At 39.5% G+C, this 17,577-nt stretch overlaps 1 protein-coding gene and 1 non-coding gene across 2 annotated transcripts in view; both read left to right on the forward strand.

The window, feature by feature from the left end:
• The window catches only part of GRM8 (glutamate metabotropic receptor 8), a 727,865-nt gene that overhangs the window by 532,098 nt on the left and 178,190 nt on the right, over nt 1-17,577 (forward strand). The gene's annotated exons all lie outside the window — the stretch shown is intronic.
• On the forward strand, nt 1,306-1,440 carry LOC112408276 (small nucleolar RNA SNORA43). The gene has a single exon (XR_003004921.1). It is a non-coding gene; the product is annotated as a small nucleolar RNA SNORA43 (small nucleolar RNA).

Consider the following 17,577-nt stretch of genomic DNA (forward strand, 5'->3'; position numbering starts at 1 on the left):
TGCCTTCCTGCTCCCAAAGCCTTCCTTCCATCGCCAGCCCTTTTTAACCTCAGAAAGCAGATATGTTCAAGTTTCTTCTCTCATAAAAGAAGAGTAAAAAGAAATAAGGACGCCTCCCTTGTGTTAAACAACTAGGTGGGAGGAACTCTTTTCAATGTATACATATGTCAGACATTTGGTCGGTAACTCAGGATAGTTGTATCTACCTTGAGTCAAGTCTCCTCTCACACTGTTGCTCTCCGTTTCTGTGAATGTCATCACGTTTTACCTGGTTGCCAAAGCCAGAAATCTAGGGCATCCTGGACCTGCCTTCACTCTTTCCCTTATCGCCATCTCCTTAACCATGTAATCAACAATCATATTTTGCCTCCTTAGCTCTTTAATATCTTTCTTCAGAGTAAGATAAGACCCTCATAATTTCTTTCCTGAATTGCTATAATCGTCCTCTATTCGTTTTGTATCGTTATGTCCCCCCATCCTTCCCTAGTTATATGGTTGCAGCCAGAGAAATCGTTCTAAAATGCAAATCTGGTCATTCCCCTTGACTACTTAAAATCCTTCAGTACCTCTCCACAGCCTAGGCTAGAATCCAGAATCCTTAGCAAGACATATAAGAACCTTAATCATTTGGCTCTATTAAACCCTTCATTTCCATCTTCTGCCACTAACCAATTAAGACCTTTGCTGGAGTACTTGCAGGGCCGTAAGTGGGCTATTTCCTCACAGCTTTGAGCCTTCTAGTGTGCTATTCCATCTGCCTGAAATTCTCTTCCTTTAAAATTCAGTTCGTAGGTCACCATCTCCAAGAAGTCTTCCAGCTGTTTACAGTCTGAGCTAGGCATCCATTCCGTCTGCTCCCTATCATTTAGTGCTTCCCTCTCATAGCTTTTATACTACTTACTAGTAAGTCTGCTCGCCATGCTGTGAGCTCCTTGGGGGCAGGGACTATATCTTTTAACCCTTTGTCTCTAGTGCATGATACAGTTCTTGGCACAAAGTGGGTATTTCCCAAATTATAGAAGATATCAGTCTGACGATCATTTTTCTTTTCTTATTTTATTTATAACATAAACAACATTTCCTTTAAAAACATTTTCATATATTACTAACCTTGTATTGGGGTAGTTCATGATGTGTTGTATTGGCCTAGAATTTGTTATTCTTGAATATAGACACCTCAATCCCTCCCTACCCTACCCTACCCGCTCCTGGAGAAGTTACCCCATCCGGTTAATCCTAGTAGGAACAGAGATCCTTAAAAATCATGACTTTTTCTGGGTGGGAGGGAGGGGACGCTGCCCTGCAGATGCTGGACCTGCCGGCGCCAAGGATGCAGCTACCCTGCTTGCACCTGTGACGCTGGGGCAGAGAGGGAACGGCTACTTCTACACTCAGTGCTCAGAACAGTGAGCACTAAGAATGGTTTGCAGCTGGACATTGCAAAGCAAACAAACAAACAAAAATCATGACTTTACATAGGAGATCCATGAGGCAAGACCAGGGGTGCAGGCAGAAGGTAGAGTTCAGCATCAGACAGGACCATAAAAATTCTGTTTCTCATTCTTAAGCTTAGACCTCCAGATACAAGACTTTATCAAAGCAAGAGACCATTGTTGGCCAGCTTAAATGCCTCTGGCTTAGGAGCTGGACAGAAATTGCATGGACATCTAGTCCAGGCAAGGAACCTAGAGGGGCAAACATATCTCAAGGGTCTGCTTGACCCAGATTAATACAATTTAACAGCAAATGTGTGACAGCATCATTAAATCTAACTAGGTTTGCCTAAGCAGAATCCAGATGAGACACAAAGATCTAAAAATAAAATAGTATATTTCAACACTCAAGAGCTTTCTTGATCACTTTAAGGCATGCTAAGAATTTTCCATAGATGTGACAGTTACGAGGCAATTAATGGAATACTTTGCAAATCAATTGCAGAAAAAGGAGGAAAAAATGAGTAAGAAACAGCTAAAGTAAAAAATGAAACTGCTATAAATATAGATAATAGCTTCCATTAAAAGTGTCTTCCAACATTGGAAAGTTTAATCACAGTTACACTCAAATCGTTGGTTACACTCTATTTCACAGCTCTCCAGCTTGGGAAAATCTATGCACCATTAAACATGATAGGTTCAATGTTTTTTATAATATCTGGTCAGCAGTGGAAAATTTTCTTAGCTAATTTTATTAACAAGTTTTAGTTTCATTTAATTTTAACAATAACAATTAAAAAGCAAGTACAATTTTTAAAAAAATCCATAGACAACCTTTAAAATAAGATTAGACTGGCCTATGCAAAAGTAGATCCTAGAATATAGTAGAATTGAATTTCTGGAAAAAAATAATGTGTTTTCCTATTTGAAAAAGACAAGTTTAACTTTCACCTCAAGCCGTACACCAATATAATCACAGTGAGATCAGATCAGGGTCTTATGTGTAGTAGTCAACCATAAATCAATTATTTAAAAAATGTAGATAATGCATATCTAATCTGTAGAAGAGGAGGAATTTTTCTAAACTTAAAGGAACTGAGGGAAAAAATCACATAGGGAAATAATAGATTTAACTAAATAAAAAGCTTAAACACTATGAACAAAGTTAAGGAGAAATGGGGAGAAAGATTTGCTTCAAATATAAAAGAAAACATTAATATATTGAATATTTATAATGGTTATACAAATTTCTAACAACCTCCCTCAAAATCCTAAAATATCAATCAACAAAGAACATATTCAAACAATTCACACAAGAAACTGCACTTGACCATGAAAACAATTAAGCTTTAGAAGTGATCGATTAAACATAACTTGAGGCATCATTTTTCACCTATTGAATTAGAATATATGTGCAGGAGAAATATTTTGGGTTGATGAGAGGGCAGAGAGATGAGAGTGCTCTTTTATATGGCTGGCAAAGAATTAAATAGGTTATAAAATAAAGAAAACTTCCTGGAAAATAACTTGCCAGTTATTCTCTTCTTACACTTTGGTTCAGAAATACCTCTTCCAAGAGTTTTACGCTAACAATCTGAAGTAAAAAGTATCTGTGCGTGAAGATTTTTGTTAACGCTTTTACTGTTAGAAAAAATACACAAATGGCAGTAAAATGGAATATAATATAGGCATTAATATTACAGTAGTTTAATGAAAAGAGAACATCCTTTTAAGTATAAAATGCAAATCCTATACATGGTGTGATGGATAGGACATACATATACCAAAAGACTGAAAGAAGAATGCTGGTCTGTTAAAATGAGTGTGTATGGTTGGTAGCTTTATTATTAATGACTATTGTTTTCTTGTATTTTTCTCTATCTCCTTGATTTTCCAAAAGGGGCATTTATTATTTTCAAAATCAGGAAAATAAACATTGCTAATAAAAGGATTCGGTTGAAAATGGATCACAAGGGAATAACGTTAATATAACACTTCCTATTATTTACCAACCTTCAATAAATTAGCAGATTCTTTGTACCCATGTTGGCAATTTGGTTTCTTGTCTTGTCACTTGTTATTCCAGTCAGTGACTACTGTGATCGTTAGGGGAGATGCCATATCTAATTAACATTAGTGAAGTTTAAGGCAATTATTAAGTTATTTACTTCTCCAGCCAACTCTTCCCTGTTGAGGGCTTGGGTAGTGGAGCAAGGGGAGGGGAACACCATTCTTTGTGATCATTTCATGAGGGGTGGTTAAATAAACCAATCATTAGGCTACAAAAAGAATTTGCCCATAAAGTATGACCTACTAATTTTCTGATCTTGCGTCTGTTTTACAAGGTTGATATTTGGAAGGCGATTATTTTACTTTTGTGGGATTTGACATTTGTTAGGAATCAACTCCTGAAAGAATACATGCGTTTAAAGTAACCTTAACTAAATTCAGAGTTAGTAAGGAACTCTTCCGTGTAGGGAAGAGAAAAATTGCAGCTGTTGTTGTTAGGACAGTGTAAACTCCTATATTCTGCAGTTAGGAGAAGCAATGGAAGTAGTTTTTGAGATTCTGAAATATTCTCAATTTATTGCTTAGGGCCACAGTATTTTCCCATTATGTGCTGCTGGAAGAGTTCACCCTTCTCAGGATGGCATATTGAACACATCTTCCAGGTGGAGAGTTATACTGTGTCCTGAAGACAGACAGCTCCCTTCCCAACACTTTTTTTTTTTTTTTTTTTTTTTTAAATTTAACACAGGTCACCCAGTGTTGCCAGCAAGGACATAGAGAGTGGCCTTAGCAGTCACTATCCTTGGTGGGTGACAACTAGAGGCCTTTGGGACTCAACGATGAGGCATTTCCTCACCATTCTGTTTACCTCTTACTCTACAGCAAGTCTGTGTATCTGTCATTACTACAGAGTTTGATACAATTATAGCAAAACTTCAAAGATTGCAGTGTGAACATTTAAATGCTGGTTCTCAGGGGTGTCTTCTGACTTTAAAGATACAGAGAGTGTTGGTTAGGCCTCCCACTCCTCTGTCAAGGCCCTCCTCCCAGGGAAAGCCTGACGTCCTCTTGTGATTAGGCAACATGGTCTTTTCCATCCCCGCCTTTCACTTCTGGCCCCATCTCCTCCCAGCCTGTTTCTCCCTCCCTCAGAGTACCAGGGCTTTTGTCTTCTCTCCATCCTACCCCACAACTGCCATGGAGAAAAGCTTCCTACATTCCTTTACCCTCAGATCCAAATATTAGTTCATTTATAGTAAGATTTCCATCATTCTTGGTTCCATTTGCATTTAAAAGACCCCAAGGGTCTGAGTAGTCTACAGGATTAAATTCTGATAGAGTAGAATTCCTTGAGTTGTCTGGAGAGCCCTGTGGGGATTGGTGCCCCTTCCTATCCAGCTGGCTCTTTTCTTGAACAAGGACGCATAATGAAATTGATCAGCTCCACTCTTACTCTCCTGCTCCCATGCTCACCTTCTCCCTTCCCAGTCTCATCTCTACAGGTACACAGGCTGCATCTCAGTGGGCCCAAGTGGGATTTCATTTCTCCAACATTGTCCATAACTGAAGTTTTGGTCCTTCTGGCCAGCGCTAGTAGCAGTAGCAATAAATTCAGAAGCAGCTCCAACACAAGAATTTGTCTTTGCTTTGACTGCCTTATTTACACAATTAGAGCTTATCTTTTATTGTTTCCTCTGGCCAGCTTCTTTATAATAAGCTACTTTATAGAGAACCTCCCACCTCACAGTTCCCTGTCCTTGTCATCTTAAACAGAGGAAAACAGACCCGCCCAAATGATATTCAATCATTCCAACAATGGCGATAGATACATATATCCTCTCAGAGTTCAGTCATCTAGCAAGAGTTTTACTCCTGATAATTCAGCGACTTCTCATATATTTGGTATATACATAAATTGTATGTATATATACAAACACAAAGAAGTATTGAGTTATTATTACAAGTGAAAATACAATCTACAACTGTTAGTGGGATAAATTTGCAGAGGTAGATCTACTTCTGGCCAGTCCCTCCCTTTTTGTAAATATCCTTTCCAGCCACACTACCCCCAGTCACACCCCACACACACTCTATTGTCATTCTCTATTTCATTATCTTGAGAGTGATTTTGTTGAGGCCAGAACCATGACTTATCATTCAGTTGGGAAACTGAGGCTATTTGGTTTCGTTCTACCCGTAAGTAAATTTTCTTCTATTAGTCTTATAAAATAGACCCTGTGCTAAGTATCTTAAACACATTATCTCGTTCTGTCATCACAGTAACTCATTACTGTAGTTGGCATAGTTCCTATTTTACAGGTAAGGATATCAAAACTAAGGATGGTTGTTACCTGTCTCAGGTCGCTATTGTGCAGCAGGGCTCAGGGAGAATTCTGTAGAGTCACATGGTCAAGGAATACGCTTTATTGGAGAATCTTACAAGCCAATGTCGGCAAGAGGAGAACATGCTCCTGGAGGCTCAACATCCCACAGAGCAGTGGATAAGGAGCTGGATACAGAGTGGGCTTATGTTCTGGTGGAAGAACATTGCCCTAACTGCTCTCTTCTTACGAGGCCAGGGTATGAGCTTCTTGTTAAGCTAGTGCAGATATATTGTTTTGGATGACAGGTAATCTGCATTTAGTCGTCAGCAATGTGAGGAAACCAGCTGCTCCAAATCTGGGCACCCTGGAACCCAGGCGAAGTTGTAGCCCCTCTTCTGAGAACACTGTTACCCTAACCCTTGGGAAAAGTGAGGGCTCCAACTCTAGCTATTTTATTGTTCAGGTGATTGAAAGAGCATTTAGGGTTACTTTTTGAAAATTCTGCTTCATACCCCAGTCACACAGGTTGTAAGTGTGTGTGTATTAAATGAATGCAGAATTTAAACCCAGATCTCTGTGACTCCAAAACTGATATGCTATCCATTGCCTATAATACTTAACAACCTTCTATTTTCTTCTTCTTTATCCACAACTTCTGAAACTCTCTTTCATTGCCATCCCGCTCAGCTCTATTTCGCCACAGGACAACCACACATCTGCCCTTAAATCTTTTTGTAAAACCACAGGGAATATTTATTTTAAGTGAAAATATCCTTCTAAATCTTAGAGACTCCTTTTACCTTTTCTCAATGATACCTAGGGTTCTATTGATCACTGAATAGATGATGAATAGACCTTTCTTGGGAAAGTTTCTTCATCTAAAAGTACTGCTCTCTCTTGCATTTATAGGGCAAGAGAGGAATCATAGTATTCGTTTGCCTTGAGACTCCCATTCTACCACCATCACTAGAAAATTACCCTTCTTTAAAAGTCCATGCAGTCCTTATATATTAATGCCACTCTCCCCCAATTCTTGTTGGCATCATTTATTCCCATTTTAAATATTGATTTTTCTTGATAACTTCAATTGCTAAGCATATAACTTCTCCCATTATCTCCCCATTAGTTTTGAAATTAATCTAAGCATCATATTGCAACAATTTTCTTAATCCTAATAAATTTTCCTTCCAACCCTGTTCAGCTACACATTGGCATGGGTATATTTAGGACCTCTGTATTATCTGGTGTGTTTTTTAGGGTTCTCCAGGGAAACAGTACCAATGGTATATATATAGAGAGGTTTATTTTAAGGAATCGGCTCACATGATTTCAAGGGCCGGCAGGTCCAAAATCTGTAGGGCAGGCCAGTGAGCAGAGGCCTGGCAGGCTGAAAAGGGTTGAAGTTATAGTCTGGAGTCCAAAGCCAGACTGGAGACAGAATTCCTTTCTTCTCTGGGGAATCTCAGTGTTTCCTCCTAAGGCTTTTTACTGATTGGATAAGACCTGCTCACATCATGAAGCATAATCTGCTTTACTCCGTCTACTGATTTATACATTAATCACAACTAAAAATTACCTCACAACAACATCTAGACCAGTGTTTGATCAAACAGCTGGACCCCATCCCACAGACTATACAAGTTGACACAGAAAATATATTTTTTTTACTTTTTAATTTTTTTATTCTTGGTGTAAAATCTTCTATCTTTAGGAGTATACTCTTCTATGTCTAGGTGCATAGACTTCTATCTCTAGAGGTATAAACATATATCACTCGGTGTAATGTCCTCTATCTATATCCCATTTGGTATTTGGTATGGTTCGGCCTTTGAGATTATTAATGACACTCTCCTTGTTTGATTTTCTTCCTGCTTCAGGGGCCACTCTTCAACTTTCTTGTCTCATTGTTCCTTTTTTTTTTTTGGATAGCTCCTCTAAATATGGCTACCAAGATTTGATCCTTTGCTTTTCTATTACTCATTCTTTCTTCACAATCCCATATACTCCCAAAGTATCAATATCACCTGTGACCCTTAGATTGTGTCCTCTTTCGCTTTGTTCTCACTTCCTTCTACTCATGAGGGCCCCTTTAATTTTCTGGAAAATATGAATGTATATTTTCAAGGTTTACCTTCGTATGACATTTTTAGAGTTCCCACTCCTCATAGGTTTAATTGGCAATTCTTCCTTTGTACTCTAACGGTACTCTAAATATATGTATCAGAGAACCTGCCACAAAGACTTTAATATATGTCTCCTATTGGATTTAGTGCAGAGAGTTAAAAGGCAAGCTACAGAATGGGACGGGACATTTACAATATACATAACAATCAAAGTGCTTGTATATAGTCTGGAATACCTATTAAGAAAAAAGTCCTACAAAGCAATGAGAAAAAGGCAGACAACCCAATAGGAAAAAAACCCACAAAACAACCATGTAATTTGAATATATACTTCACAAATTAAAAAAGTTAAAATGATTTTAAATTCCATTAATATTCTAGGAAATTCAAGCTAAAACCACAATAAGGTAGTGATATCTACCTTATCTACCTTTTGAGAATGGCTAAATTTGAACAAACTGAGACTATCAACTATTGGTAAGGATGTAAAGCTACAAGGATTATTGTATACTGCTGGCAGGAGTATAACTGGCTCAACCACTCTGTAAACCAGATAGGCATTTTCTGTTGTGCTTGAAGACATTCATACGGGCCAATCTACCAGTTCCATTCCTAGTTATATACTCAATGGAAATACACATCCATTTGTAGCAGGACATATATAAAAGAATGTTTACAACCATAATGTGCATAATAGCCAAATCAGAAATAACCCAAATGTTCATCAATGCTAGCATAAATACACAAATGATAGTGTCTCTATATAGTGAAATACTAGTCAGCAATGAAAACAAATGAATTACGCGTAACCATAACAGTGAAGGTAATTCTCATAAGCAAAATCAAAAGTAACCAGGTAGATAAACTGATTCCATTATATAAAGTTCAAATAGGGAAATAAAAATGTTTGATTTTATTTATATAAAGTTCCAAAAAAGCCAGGCAAAACTAAACTCACAGGTTTAAAAGTACACATCATGCACATTTAGGTGGAAATGGTAAGAAGTAAATCAAGGAAAATATCGTCAAAGTGGTTACCTTTAGACAAGAGGATAGATTCGTGATTGGGAGAAGGTACAGAAGGGTCAATGATGGCACACAGGGTGGAGAGCAGTTGTCTGAAACTGGCAGCAGTGCTCTATCTCCTGACCCATGTGGTGATTACCCAGCGATAATTCATTAAAGTCTATGATTAGGCTTTGTTCAGTTTTCTGTATGTGTATTATATTTTATAGTGAAAATCTCTATAGATATATAAAGATGAAAACAGGTAGAAGTGAGCTAGTGGAGTTGTAGGGTGATAGGCACCCTGACGGGGACGAGGCAAGCCAGTGATTTCTGGCTCATTTGTCACATGCTTTGGGGCTGAAGGAATTAGTACCACATTAGTCCGGATGTCATGTATTGTTTTCCACTGAGCTCACAGTAGAGAAAGGTAATCAAGGGTGACAGGAAAGTGCTGAGCTTTTAGACTTCAACAACCTGGGACTAACACAGTCAGGCTAACAAGAATGCACAGAACGTAAGGTGCATGGGCTCCCAGTTCTCAAATGAGTAGAAAGAAAAAACCAAACAGACTTTCCCAGACATTCTTTATCCACATAATTCTGAGAACCTGCAATATTGGTCACATTTGACCATGAATCCATCCCTCTTGTCATGGATCTGGTTCCATATTCTGGAAAGCAGCAGAACCTCTCCAGGTCAGACTCTTCAGATGCTGCCCCTGCACAGGGCACTTAGTAGTTTGTTTGTTTTTTTTTTTTTTCCGGTATGCGGGCCTCTCACTGTTGTGGCCTCTCCCGTTGCAGACCACAGGCTCCAGACGCACAGGCTCAGCGGCCATGGCTCACGGGCCCAGCCGCTCCGCGGTATATGGGACCTTCCTGGACCGGGGTACGAACCCGTGTCCCCTACATCAGCAGGCGGACTCTCAACCACTGCGCCACCAGGGAAGCCCCTACTTAGTGGTTTTTGATGCCCTGGATGGAGTTGCGGTGCAGTTAAAGTCTGACAGGCCTACAGACAGGGGGACCACCAAGCCACCTTCTCCTGATAACTTCAGTGTGTTGCTTGAGGACGCCTCTGCCCCAGGTGCAGAGCTCTGCCCCTCTCCCTAAACCTCATCTATCAAAGTGAGGAGGGGGATATTCTCTTCCATAGCATCATGTCAGAAAGAAACAAGTCATAGCAAAAATCACTGGGAGCCGAGTGGTAATACACAAAACAGGCCATTTCCCCAAGCTGAGCCCATGTGCCAGGAGAGACTCCAACATCCGTCACCGTCTGCTGACACTACCTCCACTCTCCCTTCAAGAATCAGGTGCTAAGTCCATCATCTCAGCCTAGATCCTCCACTCCATTATGGTGGGTGTGCTCAAAAGGACTCCCTTTATTTTTTCTCTCTGATCTTCTCTTTATCTCCTTTCCCTCCATCATTGCCCCACTCCCATCCCTTCTGCTCACCTTCCCTTTATCCACATATACTTACGTGCCAGGCATTGTGCTAGGCAATGTAGAACACGGTAGCAAAAAAATGCAACACGTTCCTTCTTTCATGAAGGTCACAATTTCCTGACTCCTGGCCTTAGTGTGGATTATCTAACAACCTCAGAAATGTTTGAATAACTGTCTCACAGAAAAGGGAATGCAGTCCAAATTTATTTTCTTCCAGGGGGACTTTAGTCTACTATTAACTCATAATTCATAGTAAAAAGAGCAATGGAAGAGAAGGACCCGCCCAATCACCTAAAGACCATAAGTCTTTCCAACAAAAGCGACTAATGTCTAGGCCCTTGCCTGGGTCAAAATACCCTGTTTGTGTAACATCTATCATATGTAACATATTTAAACGCTTGGCTTAATTAAGAAGGGAACATTGGCTTCTAAAAAGTAAATACAACACATACTTGACATTTGATAAGTTCTACAGGTGAACAGTTAAGTAGAGATATGAGTGGAGGGAGAGAAGTATCAATAGAAAAGGGAGAAAATGACACCTTAAAGAAGAGAAGAGAAAGGCTTACTAAATTCTGAAATGTTTTCACACTTTATATTGAGAGCTGAAGATAGTGATTACTTTATCTCTGCCCTTGGAAAGTCTAATTAATTGTTTAACAGAAGCTTCAGCTCTCCAGCTGCTCTCATCTCAAACAGAGACTTCACTGGGGATGAGTTAACCACAGCACCAAACAGGGTCCAATAGGAGATAAGGCGGCAGCACAGACCAGACCAACGTTGACCTAAGGCTGGTTGAATTTAAATTAGGACCTTGCCTCGGTGTTTTTCAATCCCACAATAACCCAGTTGTGTTGGAGTGGAGAGTCGATAAAACTGAATTAAGCAAACAGGGAAATCCAATCTCTCCCCTGGGCAGGAGTCCCTGCTTTTCTTTTCACCATTCTTCTCACCACTGTGGTCTGATCCTTCAGTATATCCTAGGGCAGGGATCACACTCTTTTTCAGTAAAGGGCCAGATATCCCAGCCTTTCAGGCTAGACAGTTTTCTTTGCAACTACTCAGCTTTTTCACTGCGGCCCTGAAGCAGCCAGAGATAATATGTAAATGAATGGGTGAGGCTGTGTTGCAACAAAACGTCCTTTACTCCAACCGTGGCAGGCAAGAGGAGTGTGGACCATACTCTGCTGACCCCTGTCCTCAGTGACTAAGACTGACAGCCTTGAGTCCCACTTAAAGCTGTCGTTACGACATTTATAAGCTTCACCAAGTCTCAACCTCTCTCGGTAGCTATTTGCTCATCTGTTAATTGGGGATAGTAATGCCTGCCTTACGGTAGCCAGAGAATTAAATCAAATCATTTATAAAAACTGTCCAAACACTACCTGATTCATATTAAGTCTTCAGTAAAGGGAAGGTGTCTTTAATACTCACTAATTCATTTGTCCCTTCATTCATTCCATGAGTTGGCAGGCATTTAGTGAGTGCCTATCATGAGTTACATATTTGGTAAGGCTGGGATACCAGAATAATGTCTATCCCTAATCTAAGGACTCACATAGTATAGGAGGGAAAATGAACATGTGAATAAGCATTTATAGTGTAAGATCAGTGAGTGCTAAGGAAGATACCATAATTCAAAAATGCTTTGAAAACTAGGAAGGGTGCATCTAGTTTAGCTGTGAAGCTTCCTGGCTTTGAATGATGCTCTTTACACTGAAAATTTATTTCTCTGTATTGGGTTTGGGATAGCTCATAAAATCTAAGTAGAACATATTCATAAAGTGGGGGGAATGGAGGATTACCCATGAGAATCGACTAAAAATAATGAATGCAGGGAATGAAGGAGAAAGGGAAAAAATAATCTCCAAGGTTAAAAAAATGTGTCTTTGTGGAATAACTGCCTGGATACTAAACTTTTTTTTTTTTTTTTTTTTTGTGGTACGCGGGCCTCTCACTGTTGTGGCCTCTCCCATTGCGGAGCACAGGCTCCGGACGCGCAGGCCCAGCGGCCATGGCTCACGGGCCCAGCCGCTCCGCGGCATGTGGGATCCTCCCGGACCAGGGCACGAACCCGTGTCCCCTGCATCGGCAGGCGGACTCCCAACCACTGTGCCACCAGGGAAGCCCCTAAACCATTTTTGATTCGAAATATGGATTCGAAATATGGATTCGAAATTTGATTCGAAATATGGGTCATCATTCAAGCTAATGAGTCCCTGAACTTACTATCTGAGAGGGATCTTCCTGTATCTGCCTCTAAGAAGGCAGATGTATGTATCTAGCCATTGAAAGTAAAACACAAGTCAGCGTGATGCCTGGAAATCTGTGTTCCTGGGAAAGAGGCAAGGTCCCTGCTCCGTCATAAGTGATTGGTTCAGGAGGAAACTCCTAAAATCTCCAAATCTTTGAATTCCAGCCAAGCTTTTCTTTTCCTTCATAAGGAATAGGTGCTCAGATAAAATGCCTGCACAGTACTTTCCGTCCAGTTTGTAATCTCACGTGAACGTGTCACTGTGAGGGGTGCATCTGTAGCTGCGCAGTCATCGGGAGAGCAGCTCTGGTGGACTCAGCTCCCGTGATGGGCAGATGACTGCAAGTGGGCAGCAACTTTCAGGGGCTGTGGACATAGATGGTGGACAGCTGTCTGAAGGGGGCAAAGCTGGTGGAGAAGACAAGCCTGCTGCCACAGAGCGGTAGAGATCACCTTTGGTTAAGTAATGACGTATCTGATGGGGAACCCTAAAATAATGGTGTGGGCATGTTGTCAGGGGCTGGTTGTTCTGCACAAGGATGTGCTGGATATAAGGCACGATCAACATAGGAGTTAAGAAGTCAAAACACCGGCTGCCTAACCTTTTCTTTCCTCTACCTGCTCACTGTTCCTTCAGATATTTCTAAAGTACTTATGTATTAGTTCCAGAATCACTTCTCAGTGAATTCTAAAGATAAGTGAGTTTTTTTCTTGTCCCAAAGCAACCATTGAAGCGAAAGAGGCAAAATATTGTACTGTAACACAGACGCATGCGTGTTTTGTGTGTGTGTGTGTGTGTGTGTCTGTCTGTGTGAGGGTTTGTAGGAATTACTAAGGGTAAATTGATAACATAAAGAGGAACAAACATTCCAGGTGTCAGATGTCTGTGCTCTTTTGAAAAGCATGAACGGTACCTGAACATTAACAAAAAGTTAGAAGCAACAAATATTTACAGAATTGGTTATCCCCTTGCGTCTTCCTAAGCAAAGCACACTGCTAATAATGTTAGTTGGCAGTACACCAGGGCAGATAGACAATGATAAAATGGGTATATTAGGGGCAAATAGCTTACTGACGAGTTCTAAATCTAAAACACCCCTTCTTTAATGAGCTTATTAAATAGATTGTATCGTAAGGCACAGAAGAGCAAGACCTCACTATCAGAAAGAAATAACTGGAAAAGTATACACACAAATATTTAATGTATGTATATTTATTGCATTTCCTCAATTCTATTATGATTTATTACAAAATAAATTTGATTAAGAATCATTTTTTTCTGGACCTAATAGGTATTCAAGATACATAACAGCTAAAAAGCAAGTTCCAGTTATTTGGAAACTTCAGTATGTGGCAATAAGTGTTTCTTGATCAAGGAAATGTGTGTTATATATATATTGTTGGCACTCTTGTTGAAGGACAAGCAAACTGGCCAGGCAAGACTAGAGGTGAGCTTATAAACTAAGGAGACAGTCTTCTACTGACAATCTCATTGTCAGTGGGCAATAAATAACCACCAGTAGGGAACTTGCCAGTGTATAGTAGAGGGTGTGCCACTCATGCTATAAGAAACTTTGGTTCCAGTTCCAGTTGTGCCTCTATGTGACCTGAGGCAAGCCTTCTATACAGTAAGTTCCATCTTTAATTAGACCCTCTGAGAAAAATAGCCCCTGGATGTATAGACAGGGTTTTATCACCCTATTTTATACTCTTTCAGCATCCCCTACTTCTCGCTTATAGCAATTATTACAATTATAATTCAGTTATTTGTATAATTATATATTAATTACGCAATCTAGTGTGGATGTCATTCATCACTCCCTCCAGCTTCTACCTCAGTGCCTGGCATATGGTTGATGCTCCCATTATATTTATTGAGCAAAGAAAATTATTTCACTCTCTAGGCACCAGTGTTTCCATTAGTAAGATGAGAACATTATACTAAAAGATCTCAGCAGAGCCCTTTTCACCCTAAAATCCTTTGATTAATTTTATTTTAATGTATCCTCATTTAAAATTTTATATCAGAGGAAATTCTAGGTTTTAATGATAAATTGTTTGTTCATGCATCCAAAAATAATAGTAGGGAAAAATTTCCTCTAATATGCACATTATATATGATAATTTTAGAGGTATAAAAATTAGCTAGTGAACTAATTTTTAAAAATGGACTAGCAGAGTGTTCTCCATTGGACTATAAGCCCCTTGAGGGGAGGGATCACGCTTTACTCATCTTTTTGATTCTAGTTTCTAGCATAGACCCTGGCACGCATCTCTATTGAATTAATAAGGGAGGTTGAGTGAATAAAGTAGTAGGAAAATAGAAAGAAACAACCAATGTAATGGAGAGCTTTGTAAGCAGAAGTGTCAGGAATTTGAAGGAAAAACAGGACTAGATAAACGTACTCAGGTGGGAAGCATTAATGAGAATGCTTTACAGAGTATCAGACACAGACATTTCTGATTTTAAAATCAGTTTTCAAATTGTTATTTGAAAAAAATCGTATTTTTTATCACCTGCATTTAAGACAGTGGAGGAGACCTAGTGCTTGATGGGAGGCCTCTCTACCCCCACTGTGAGTCAATTTTGAAAAAACTCTTTCTATTCCTGAAATTGAGATACTAGATGCAACCATAGCCAGGACCTGAGTATCAGTCAAGAGGAAGGCAGCAGACGCACACTGAAGAGGCATAAAGTTTTCCAGGTGCCTGAGTACCTCTTAATGGAAGATCACTTACAAAATAAATGTTGACGGGTTTTTTTAATCTTTTTCGGGTTGTGTACTTCTAAGGAATGCTCTCAGTTTATCAGAAAGAGGAGACCCACTGGTTTAAAAGTGCCTTAAGAAGCTCAAATAAAGATATTTCCTTCGCACTATATTATTATTTTTCCTCCCCTTTCCTGGAGAATCTTTCAGAATCAACAAATTTTTCCTCCCAACTTCACACAAATGTAGCACTCAGTGGCTCTTTAGGGATGAAAAGCTGGATTTACTCAAGAATTTTAATAGGACCAAAGATACTTCAAACTCAGATTCCTCCATGATATTATTTGATTATTTTCCTTGAAATCAGGACACCAGTCTATATCTATTTATCATGTAAAAGATACTACTTAAATATAAAAAACAAAGAGGAAGAGCAGAAATCAATATCTTTTTTTAGATCTATGTAGCTCCTATGCCCAGAAGCAGTTTTCAAAGAGAAGTGATCAAATCACAATGTTAAATATGAAATCTTAGTGTTGAGCATGTTTGGGTTTCATCAGTGTTGCTGCTTCAAACCAATGACACCCACTAATACCTTTATCAAGGAAAAAATAAATCAGTAAGTCACTTAACTGGTTTGATTTTAATTATCCCTAAATTTCCAAGGCTTATCCTTCCAGGGCGTCCCACTTCCCACATTCATGTCATGACACCCATAGAAAGTGATGACATTTACACGGCTCCCTGGGACAAAAAGAAGAGGCTGGTTGAGCCTGAGGGGATTGGCCTGGAAGTTCCTTTCCTCTTCTCGTACCAGGGCATGGACCTGAAAGCTTGACCCACATCCATCCGTGCATTTACAGCACATCAGTGACTTTAGATCTCTGGCTAGCCATGTGACCAGAACTCCGATTCATTTATTTTTTTCTTTTTCAGTTATTTGTCCTGACGCAGGTTTTGCACTCAGTTATGTACTAACCTAATGACAATTGCTAGATGACTTTCACCTATGTAATTTGGGTAAATGTTAAGTGACTGTTCTCTTTGCCATGGTAACTTACTCAGAACAAATGATGTTTCCTCCTGTCTGGGGTCATGTGACCCTCTTGAGCTTGTCAGTTGCACCTCTCTCCTTTATTGTATTTATTATATTAAATTCTAGTTATTTTTTATTTTTATATTGTGAGTTCTTGGGCACCAGCAACTACATCTCATTATTTCCTTAGTACCTAACAGTTCACAGCACCTGGTAGATTTCCTAGAGATCTACATTTGATTCACTCAGCAGTCTGACTGAACATAACTGGTATGAAGCTGGCACAACTGAGATGCTTTGAATATAGATGCAAACTTATAGTTACAAATTTGGGGACATAAGCACCCACTGCAGGAAGACAATGTACTTCCTTATTTAAATGGAAAGAATCCCAAAGAGATCACAGAAAATGCTGTCCCTACACTTAAGGATTATGACTAGGGAAAAACACACTGCCTTTTATATCCCTCAGTCATTATGACACGGACAACTGTAAATCCCTCTGTTGCTGTTGATATTTGGGGTTTATCAAATCTCTGGTAAGCAGTACAGTAGAGCTGGAATATGGATTTTGTTGAGTCTGAAGCATGAGTAGGAGAAGGAAGTAAACGGGAAGAGGCTGGCAAGTCGAAAGATGGAATAAGAATCAGAAGAGACTGAACTATAGTGTTTGAGTTAGGTAGAAATGATGTTCAACCCGAGTGCAGTTTATAACGCACTGAACCAGTTAATAGACTTGAGGACAAAGGTCTATATTGATACATGGAAGTTCTTTATTCACTGTGCAGTATCAGGAAAGAAAGCTAATAGAATGCCAGCTAAGATTAGGGGAAATATTAATAATATACTTCTCCAGAGCATCTCATAAAACCAACGACACTCTGAGTTACAAAGTATCTTAGAGGTCATGCAGTCTACTTTTCCAGCTAATGTCTCTTTAAACTTTTATGTTTAAGACACACTTCTGAACGTTAGAAATTGGACGGTTTAAAGCACTCAAGATAACTACTCTTTGTGTGACATTGTAGAATGTGTCCCCTGTCCTGCTACATATCATGGCTACCTTGAAGAGACATACCTCGCAAGACAGCCCTGTATATCCTGCAAGTTCATTATCTCCCCTTTGAGGTCTTTTCCTTAAACTGTCCACAAAGGGCATGAACTCTGCTTCCAACAGCAGGTATAGAGGGAGGCAGAAGTCTGACAGTCTACCCTTGTTGCTTCTCGTGGCC

This window comes from Neophocaena asiaeorientalis, unplaced genomic scaffold, assembly GCF_003031525.2.
Source record: "Neophocaena asiaeorientalis asiaeorientalis breed wild unplaced genomic scaffold, Neophocaena_asiaeorientalis_V1.1 scaffold116, whole genome shotgun sequence".
NCBI classification, from domain to species: domain Eukaryota; kingdom Metazoa; phylum Chordata; class Mammalia; order Artiodactyla; family Phocoenidae; genus Neophocaena; species Neophocaena asiaeorientalis.